Source organism: Schistocerca gregaria, chromosome 4 (assembly GCF_023897955.1).
Source record: "Schistocerca gregaria isolate iqSchGreg1 chromosome 4, iqSchGreg1.2, whole genome shotgun sequence".
Lineage (NCBI taxonomy): Eukaryota > Metazoa > Arthropoda > Insecta > Orthoptera > Acrididae > Schistocerca > Schistocerca gregaria.
This window is the reverse complement of record NC_064923.1, coordinates 748,298,941-748,308,530: the sequence shown is the minus strand read 5'-3', so window position 1 is coordinate 748,308,530 and position 9,590 is coordinate 748,298,941. Positions and strand designations below refer to the sequence as shown.

The 9,590-nt window shown below is 45.0% G+C and overlaps 1 non-coding gene across 1 annotated transcript; it reads right to left on the bottom strand.

Annotated features, from left to right (window-relative positions):
- Positions 1-454: 454 nt before the first annotated feature.
- Trnah-gug (transfer RNA histidin (anticodon GUG)) lies at positions 455-529 on the bottom strand. Its single transcript has one exon. It is a non-coding gene; the product is annotated as a tRNA-His (tRNA).
- Between the last annotated feature and the right edge of the window lie 9,061 nt (positions 530-9,590).

The window sequence follows — 9,590 nt, the reverse complement described above, 5'->3', positions numbered from 1 at the left end:
AAAGAAAATTTAACGATTAACTGTCATATGAACTATTTCAATATTTTGAATAACTATACATAAGAACAATTGATTCATTCGATAATTAGTGTTAATCAAAATGAACTACTACAAAATAAGTTTATCTTTGAAACTTCCTGGCAGATTAGAACTATGTGCCTGACCGAGTCTCGAACTCGGGATGTTTGCCTTCGCGGGCAAGTGCTCTACCAACTGAGCAACCCAAGACGACTCACGGCTGTTACTCACAGCTGTACTTCTGCCAGTACCTCGTCTACTACCTTCCAAACTTTACAGAAGCTCTCCTGCGAAACTTGCAGAACTAGCACTCCTGAAAGAAAAGATATTGCGGAGACATAGCTTAGCCACAGCTTGGGGGATGTTTCCAGAATGAGATTTTCACCCTGCACCGAAGTATGCACTGATATGAAACTTCCTGGCAGATTAAAACTGTGTGCCCGACCGAGACTCGAACTCGGGACCTTTGCTTTCCACAGGCAAATGCTCTACCAACTGAGCTACCGAAGCACGACTCATGCCCGTTGTAGGTGTTGTAGGTGTCAACACCGGTGCCAATATTTTGTGAATGCTCTGAAAAGCTAGTCATTTGCATACCACAGCATCTTCTTCCTGTTGGTTAAATTTCGCGTCTATGGCACGGCATCTTCATGGTGTAGCAGTTTTAATGGCCACTAGTGTACTTCCCAGATGAGCAAACTGTATATTTCTAATACCCCAAAGACCATTTCAAAACGCTATCCAATTTGTAAAGTTGAATGGAACTAGGAGGGTCGTTCAATAAGCAATTGCCAAAATTTTTCTTCTCAGAGCATACTTTTTATCAAGAATCAGAATCTGGTGACAATATATATCAACATGTCTTGTACATGTCCGATTTTCCTACGTAATCTCAATAACGTTCCATTGTAGTTCAGCAACATTGTGTAAGAACAAGTATTTCCTGCTGGTAAAAGCTCTTCTCCTGTAGGTTTCCACTGCGTGACTGACACTCTCGTCATCTTCAAAGTGTGTTCCCTGTGGAGACTCTTTAAGTGGCCCAACGGGATGGATGTCCGAGGGTGCCAGGTCTGGAGTGTAGGGTGGATGAGGCAGTGATGTTCAACACAATTTGGTGATGTGTTCTCCGGTTCTCAAGCTTGTGAGTGGGAGTTCATTATAGAGTTGGAGAAAGATTTCAGCTGTGTTCTTGTCCCATCGAACACGTCGGAAACAGTTCTTGAGTTTATTTAGAGTCTTTACGTGTGTCTCAGAATTGATGGTTGACACTCTTGGCATCACATCCACGAGAATGACGTCATCACAGCCCGAGAAGGCTGTTACCCCCCAGCATAGAGGGTTGTTTTGAACTTCTTCTTTTGTGGTGAATGATAATAATGCCATTCCATGGACTGCGTTTTAGTCGCCGGTGACAAGTGGTGCGCCCAACATTCGCCTCCGTAACGATCCGTGACAGAAAGGCCTCTCCGTCGGTTTCAAAACGCTCCAACAATTCAGATGAAATAGCGTTTCTTTGAAACTTGTGGTCCGCTGTGAGCATTCGTGGGACCCATTCGTGAGCAGCTCTCTGAATCTCTAAGCGTCTCGATCATTGCAGACGCACTTCCAATGCTGACAGACAACTGTAGAGCAAATTGTCTTATTGCACCGGTCGGCACGAATAATGACATCCGCACGATTCGGCATGTCTGGATCAGTGGCTGTGACAGGACGTCCCAAGCGTGGCTGATCACGGAGCTCTGTTTCTGCATTTCCTGAGGCTATAATTTTCTCTACCCATCGCCCAGCTGTACTCGTATCAACGGCCGCATCGCCATACACTGCACACAAACGTTTATGGATGTTCACCACAGTTTCTTTTTCTGCACAAAAGAATTCAATAACAGCACGCTGCTTGTAACATAAGTCGTATGCAGACGCCATTTTGATGCTGTGCTACGGCGTTGCCATCCGCCAGAACGGGCCGGAACGTCACCGGTGCACAGAACAAACATCAAATGTGAAGCACCAACAAAGGACGTTTGTCTATGTACATTAATTGCTTTTTTTAAAAAAACTATGGGGCATTACTTATTGAACGACTCTCGCAATTAGACACACACACACACACACACACACACACACACACACACACACTTTAATAAATTCAGCGCAACGGAAAGAAACGGCCCTGCGAGTTTCGTATATTGGGTACTGAGCACTCACTCACAAAGGCAGTGACCCAAATTCAGTTAGAGTTCTGCTTCTAGCGTCCAGATGTACGCAGAGGTTTCTCTCCTCGATTTTTTGATCACCAATTTGATGTGTAATAATCATTAAGTCCTGATTCTCATTCCTACATGATGGTGATAATGATGAGGTCGCTTACTCCCTGACACAGCATAGGGGAACGATGTGGGAGACCCGAATCGCTGCACTAGGCAAGGTCATAGTGCAGGTGGTTTGCCGTTGCCTTCCTCCGACCGTAATGGGGATGAATGATGATGATGAAGACAACAACTCCCAGTCATCTAGAGGCAAGTGAAAATCCCTGACCCCGCCTGGAATCCAACCCGGGACCCCGTGCTCGGGAAGTGAGAACGCGACCGACAGACCACAAGCTGCGGACCATTCGTACATAACGTCCTAATAATGAATTAAACTACGTAGCACGATGTTTTACTGACATCAATCAGCAACCTAGCACTCAACGACCTAAGTTAATCAGTACGTGAAACTTTATAGCGGGTAAACAATTGTTGCTTGTTATGACTATGTAAAAAGAGTAACTTCACTGACAGCTTTCAGATACACCCCTGAACGTGTGTGGGTTATGGTCACTGCTACAGGTTTTAACAAGATAGTTTCCAAGCAACGTGCCACCCTCAGGTAATGCATACCAAGAAGGGTAAGGTTCGTGGTAAAGTTAAAACTGAGGGTAGTGAATCAGTAAACAGTGCGCAGCGATTTAGGGGTGCAAGGGCAGACAGTTCTATCGGTGACTGAGGACAGTGTACTGTACAACATTATATCAGAATTTACTTTCTTTTACAGACTAATAATTGTACTTGTTAGGAATAACATGTATTTATTTTTTAAGGTCGGTAAGCACCTCAAAGTACGTGTGGCTCAAGCAAGTCTTTAATGTTTGTTTTCACTTGGGCACAGGGTAAGCTCTTGTAGTATAGACGTGTGGAAGCAAAACGAGTAGTCTCTACTGACAGGCGTAGTCCACTTCTCGGAGAAATTAACGCCTTGCAACGAACATCACATGGTATATTATGTGATGTGTTTGTGAGGAACTCTTAGGTGAAGAGGGAAAACAGAAAACACACTGAAAAGGGTATATATATATATATATATATATATATATATATATATATATATATATATATATATATATACCGATGAACGTGTGTGTGAATATATATAATAAGCTACCAATTAGCATATTATCTGTACTATGCCTCCAACACCATGTATTACAGATGAATAAACTAAAATAGCCTTAAACACCTATAATATTATTCCAACCTAGAATGGTGAAATTTAGATTCATAAACTGAAGAAACATCGTCTTTTACACTCTTCATTCTGAGCTGAAAACTATTCTTTATACTTCAGAACTTACAATATGACAAACGAAATAAAATAATGTAGGACCCTGCTGTCATCTGCTGTTCAGTTCTGTATAAACAATGTATGAGCTCCAACTTCACTGTGCCCAACAACAATGGCTCAGATGGTCTATCCCCTTCTTCATGCACTGTAGTATCTGGCCAAGAGCATGGACGTCCACCATACAAAAGAAATCTTGTTTCCACTCCAATCATCCTACCAACCGAGAAGGTTTCACAGGCGCGTTCATAGCTAAAATAATCTCTAATGTGGCGGTTTCGGGCAGGAACTCGCGAACAGCTATCACTGGTCGAAACCTGACTCCCAGAACCTTAGAATAGTTTGACTGGCCAAGCAAAGAATTTGCTACAGTGCTTGTATCGACTAATACAACCTGATTGCAGGAACCTCGCATAGAGTACACCAAACATAAATATCACGATCAGCTACAAACATGAATAATGGGAAGAAGTGAAAGTTGAGAATGAACCGGCAGGTTTCAACCATCGAACAAGATTTAATTTTAACAAGACTTGACTGTAGTAACAAATGTGGTGCAATCAGTGGTAATACGGTGACTCTTCAAGCTTTCCCGGTGGATGGGTTGTAAATAGTCTTCCCGGCTTTGCCGCCTGATCACGATGTCCAAATTACATAATATTTCTTCAGAGAAAAATTCCGACATCTTCAGATGGTTCAACCTTGCTGCTGTATACGTACGACTGACTGTATCCGAACGTCGACGCCCCGTTTCTAGAACACGCGCAATGAATGCGCAGGCGCACAAATCGAGCATGCGCAAAGATTAACAGAAAGATGGTGCTACAATCAAACCCAACATCTCAGACCTGCTCTGCAGCGCGTTAGCTGTACGCTGCGTTTACCAACAGTGCGATGAGACGTTACTCACCAAACACCGTACTACACCAATGTTTTGACTGGTCTCTTATCGAAAAATCTTGATTTTCACGTCGTGATTTAATAGCAGCCAGTGCAGGGTTCCAGGCTGTGCTCAGTTGAAATCCCGCATCGGTGTTGATGAGATTATCGACTGTAAGGATATGTATTGCTTGTTAATGGCGCAATCCCAGAAAGATGATGCCGGGGATAAAACTTCCGTCTTTGCATAAACCATGTGATGTCCTGTAGTCAGGCAGTATTACGCAACTGCCGACTTTTCCTGTTGACAAATAAGTGTATGACGCTAATGTTAGTCTCAGCGTTCTTGCACCATGCCTAAATATGCTGGCCTACATTGACAAGGAATCTTGCACACACCACGTTTCCTCAGGCCAAGCTGATCCTTAACCGAACCCAACAAGTTTCTAGGTTTTGCGGATGGTTGAAAAATACACTTAATGTCATATCTTCCGACGACTCTTCCGATTCTTGAAGACATAGCACCAAAATACGGCAAAGGGGCCCAAGGGGTGGGTCGAATCAGCATTTTGGTCCACAGATTGAACTCAACTGGGCCTGAATGCATTACGTATCCGTCTCTCTGAATAACCGCTTTGTCGGAACACTGTCTTCAAATGTTGAATTTCACTCGACAGGCTTTCAGGATCAGATACGGCATGTGCTGTATGAACTAACATACATAATGCACTACCGCCTTGTACAGGATGATGGCAGCTTGTGGCCTGCAGATATACATCCCTATGTGTTGGCTTACGGTAGACGCTGTGTTCCAAGGTTCCATCTGCTTTCCTTCATACCAAAACATCCAGGAAAGGTACAGTACCATCTTTTTCCACTTCTGTTGTGAAGTTTCTATTCGGTTGGGGCGGATTCAGATCCTGCAGAAACGTAGGTAGATCCTCAACTTCATGTGACCACACCACAAATGCATCATCCAAACACAGGAGGAAAAGAGAGAGATTTTGAGAGTGGTTGGCTGTAGAGCTTTTTCTTCAAAGTCCTCCATAAAATAATTGGCCACAACAGGAGACAGAGGGCTTCCCACGGCGACACCGCCCACTTGTTCAAAATATTGGTCATGAAATAAGAAGTATCTTGAAGTAAGCACGTGTTTAAACAATGCTACTATGTCCTCCTCAAACTTGGTGCTAATGAGCTCCAAAGAGTCCTTCAAGGGCACCTTTGTAAATAAAGACAAAACATCGAAACTTAATAAGAGACCCAACGATTGCAATCTAGGAGATTCCAGGTGAACAATGAAATCCTCAGAGATTCGAATATGATGTTCGCACTTGCCTATGAGTGGTCCCAGTAGTGATGTCAGATACTTTTCAACAAAATAAGTAGGTCTCCTATGTTACTTACAATGGGATGAAGAGGCACCCCATTCTTATGGTTCCTGGTCAGGCCGTAGAGTCTTGGAGGAACTGCAGTCTGTTGACGCAAACCCTTAGTGACTGGCGCTGAAACCAAGCCCTTACAGATGAGTTCCGAAATTTTCTTCAGGATCTTACCCGTCGTAAAAGTATTTAATTCACTGTGTGCCGTATCGTCGACCAGTTTGTATATCTTGGTGTTATATTCTGTGCATGAGTGAAACACAGTAGCATTTCCTTTGTCTGTAGGTAAGATGTTGATTTTTTCTTCTCTCAATTCTCGTAGAGCATTTCTTTCAGCTGAGGTGATGTTAAAGTTGTACCTATTAGGTGAAGCTTGAATTAAGGTGAGGCATGTACCACGCCTAATCTCTTCGGCAGCATCATTAGGAAGTTGTGAAACAGCCTGCTCTTCTCCACTAAGCATATCTCCGATGCGAATGATCTCTGGAGTAGGAGCAAAATTAAGACCCTCCTCCAGCATCGAAACTGCAGCGTCGTCCATGGTCATCTCCGAGAGATTAAACGCTTGTAGTGTCGAAAGTTTGTTCCGAGAGAACGTTTGTTGTAATATACACTCCTGGAAATGGAAAAAAGAACACATTGACATCGGTGTGTCAGATCCACCATACTTGCTCCGGACACTGCGAGAGGGCTGTACAAGCAATGACCACACGCACAGCACAGCGGACACACAAGGAACCGTGGTGTTGGCCGTCGAATGGCGCTAGCTGCGCAGCATTTGTGCACCGCCGCCGTCAGTGGCAGCCAGTTTGCCGTGGCATACGGAGCTCCATCGCAGTCTTTAACACCGGTAGCATGCCGCGACAGCGTGGACGTGAACCGTATGTGCAGTTGACGGACTTTGAGCGAGGGCGTATAGTGGGCATGCGGGAGGCCGGATGGACGTACCGCCGAATTGCTCAACACGTGGGGCGTGAGGTCTCCACAGTACATCGATGTTGTCGCCAGTGGTCGGCGGAAGGTGCACGTGCCCGTCGACCTGGAACTGGACCGCAGCAACGCACGGATGCACGCCAAGACCGTAGGATCATACGCAGTGCCGTAGGGGACCGCAACGCCACTTCCCAGCAAATTAGGGACACTGTTGCTCCTGGGGTATCGGCGAGGACCATTCACAACCGTCTCCATGAAGCTGGGCTACGGTCCCGCACACCGTTAGGCCGTCTTCCGCTCACGCCCCAACATCGTGCAGCCCGCCTCCAGTGGTGTCGCGACAGGCGTGAATGGATGGACGAATGGAGACGTGTCGTCTTCAGCGATGAGAGTCGCTTCTGCCTTGGTGCCAATGATGGTCGTATGCGTGTTTGGCGCCGTGCAGGTGAGCGCCACACTCAGGACTGCATACGACCGAGGCACACAGGGCCAACACCCGGCATCATGGTGTGGGGAGCGATCTCCTACACTGGCCGTACACCTCTGGTGATCGTCGAGGGGACACTGAATAGTGCACGGTACATCCAAACCGTCATCGAACCCATCGTTCTACCATTCCTAGACCGGCAAGGGAACTTGCTGTTCCAACAGGACAATGCACGTCCGCATGTATCCCGTGCCACCCAACGTGCTCTAGAAGGTGTAAGTCAACTACCCTGTCCCCCATTGAGCATGTTTGGGACTGGATGAAGCGTCGTCTCACGCGGTCTGCACGTCCAGCACGAACGCTGGTCCAACTGAGGCGCCAGGTGGAAATGGCATGGCAAGCCGTTCCACAGGACTACATCCAGCACCTCTACGATCGTCTCCATGGGAGAATAGCAGCCTGCATTGCTGCGAAAGGTGGATATACATTGTGCTAGTGCCGACATTGTGCATGCTTTGTTGCCTGTATCTATGCGCCTGTGGTTCTGTCAGTGTGATCATGTGATGTATCTGACCCCAGGAATGTGTCAATAAAGTTTCCCCTTCCTGGGACAATGAATTCCGATGTTCTTATTTCAATTTCCAGGAGTGTAGATAGCTGCATGTAACTTCTGGGGCTGACATCTGCCGGACAAACCGGGAGACACACGCGCATCTGTCACTACCTGCCGTGGGAAAGCTAACCGACGTCTCTTTCTGGACGCGTACATTCACCACCTGTAGGAACGTAAATAAATGATATTAATTTTTATTCAGTCGTTTTTAAAATCGGTAAACTACCTTTTGACATTCAGGAGAAGACTGTATCCTAATTTCAGTTTGCCCGTATCTCGTGGTCGTGCGGTAACGTTCTCGATTCCCACGCCCGGGTTCCCGGGTTCGATTCCCGGCGGGGTCTGGTATTTTCTCTGCCTCGTGATGGCTGGGTGTTGTGTGATGTCCTTAGGTTAGTTAGGTTTAAGTAGTTCTAAGTTCTAGGGGACTGATGACCATAGATGTTAAGTCCCATAGTGCTCAGAGCCTAATTTCAGTTTTTCAACTACCATAGTTTCTGAGATAAAAAAGGCTAAAAAGTAAAAAATCGACACTTAGGAAACTAAATTCAGTTAGAAAATATATTAATTGAGATTTTCATACTAAAACTTTAATTATTTTTCGTTTTCGTAACATAAAAATCAGACAAAATTATTATTGGTATCTAGGATTGTTGTGGGAGTATATGTGAGTGGTTGAGGGTGTGTACGTGGGACATTCGTCAAATCTTAATGTTGCATTATATAACATCTTAAGTAACCTGCAAGAGTTACACAAGCCTGTCATGGGAAAATGTTCATAGGGAATTTACCCACTTTGCTGATGACGTATGTATAGGTGTGACTGCTATTGTAACAGAGCAGCCAGAAAGTCACTTGGAGTATTATCTGTATCTAAACGACATTTCCAGATTTATTGCCTTTTCGTTTTCATTTATTAAACATTACTTTAAAATTTGTATATCAGAATGACGTAGATGCGTCTGTGTGTAAGGATTGGTGAAGGATAGTTTTAGCGCAAATGTGATCATGAGCGTTCATTCTGATTGGCAGCGAGTATGGTTAGCCAATCAGAATCGGGACGGTTCCCGCACGTTACCTGATAGTTATACTGGCAGTGAGGCCACAAGAAGGGAGTCCCTCACTAGCTTTGAACACAGTCGTGTTACTAGTGCGTTCAAAATAATGAAATAATGTCTAAAATCAAGGAATATTGAGTTCATAGCGTTTGATACGCGTCGTGACTAACGCTGATGTAGTTACAGACGGTTTTGGGAAGTTTGGACGTTTTAGAACTGTATTGTTTGTATGATATTCGTGTGTGAAAATTTGGCCTTCGTAGTATCTGCATGCCATGATTCAGTATTTAACCACTGGGCATTTTTGGCGAGAAATTTCTCTTTAGAAATCCACCAGAAGGACCCAATGTAGTAACACATGTTAGTAGTCGAATTAACGACTATGGAAACGTTGTTTATCCCGGATCGGTCCAAAATGGCTCTCAGCGCTATGGGACTTAAATTGCTGAGGTTATCAGTACCCTAGAACGTAGAACTACTTAAACCCTAACCTAAGAACATCACACACATCTATGCCCGAGGCAGGATTCGAACCTGCGACCGTAGCGGTCGCGCAATTCCAGACTGTAGCGCCTAGAACCGCTCGGCCATCGTGGCCGGCTATCTCGGGTCGGGTTTGGACAGATTTCTGGCTGCTTTCATACGAAGTGAGTGTACGAATTGTGAACTGGACGAAAATAACC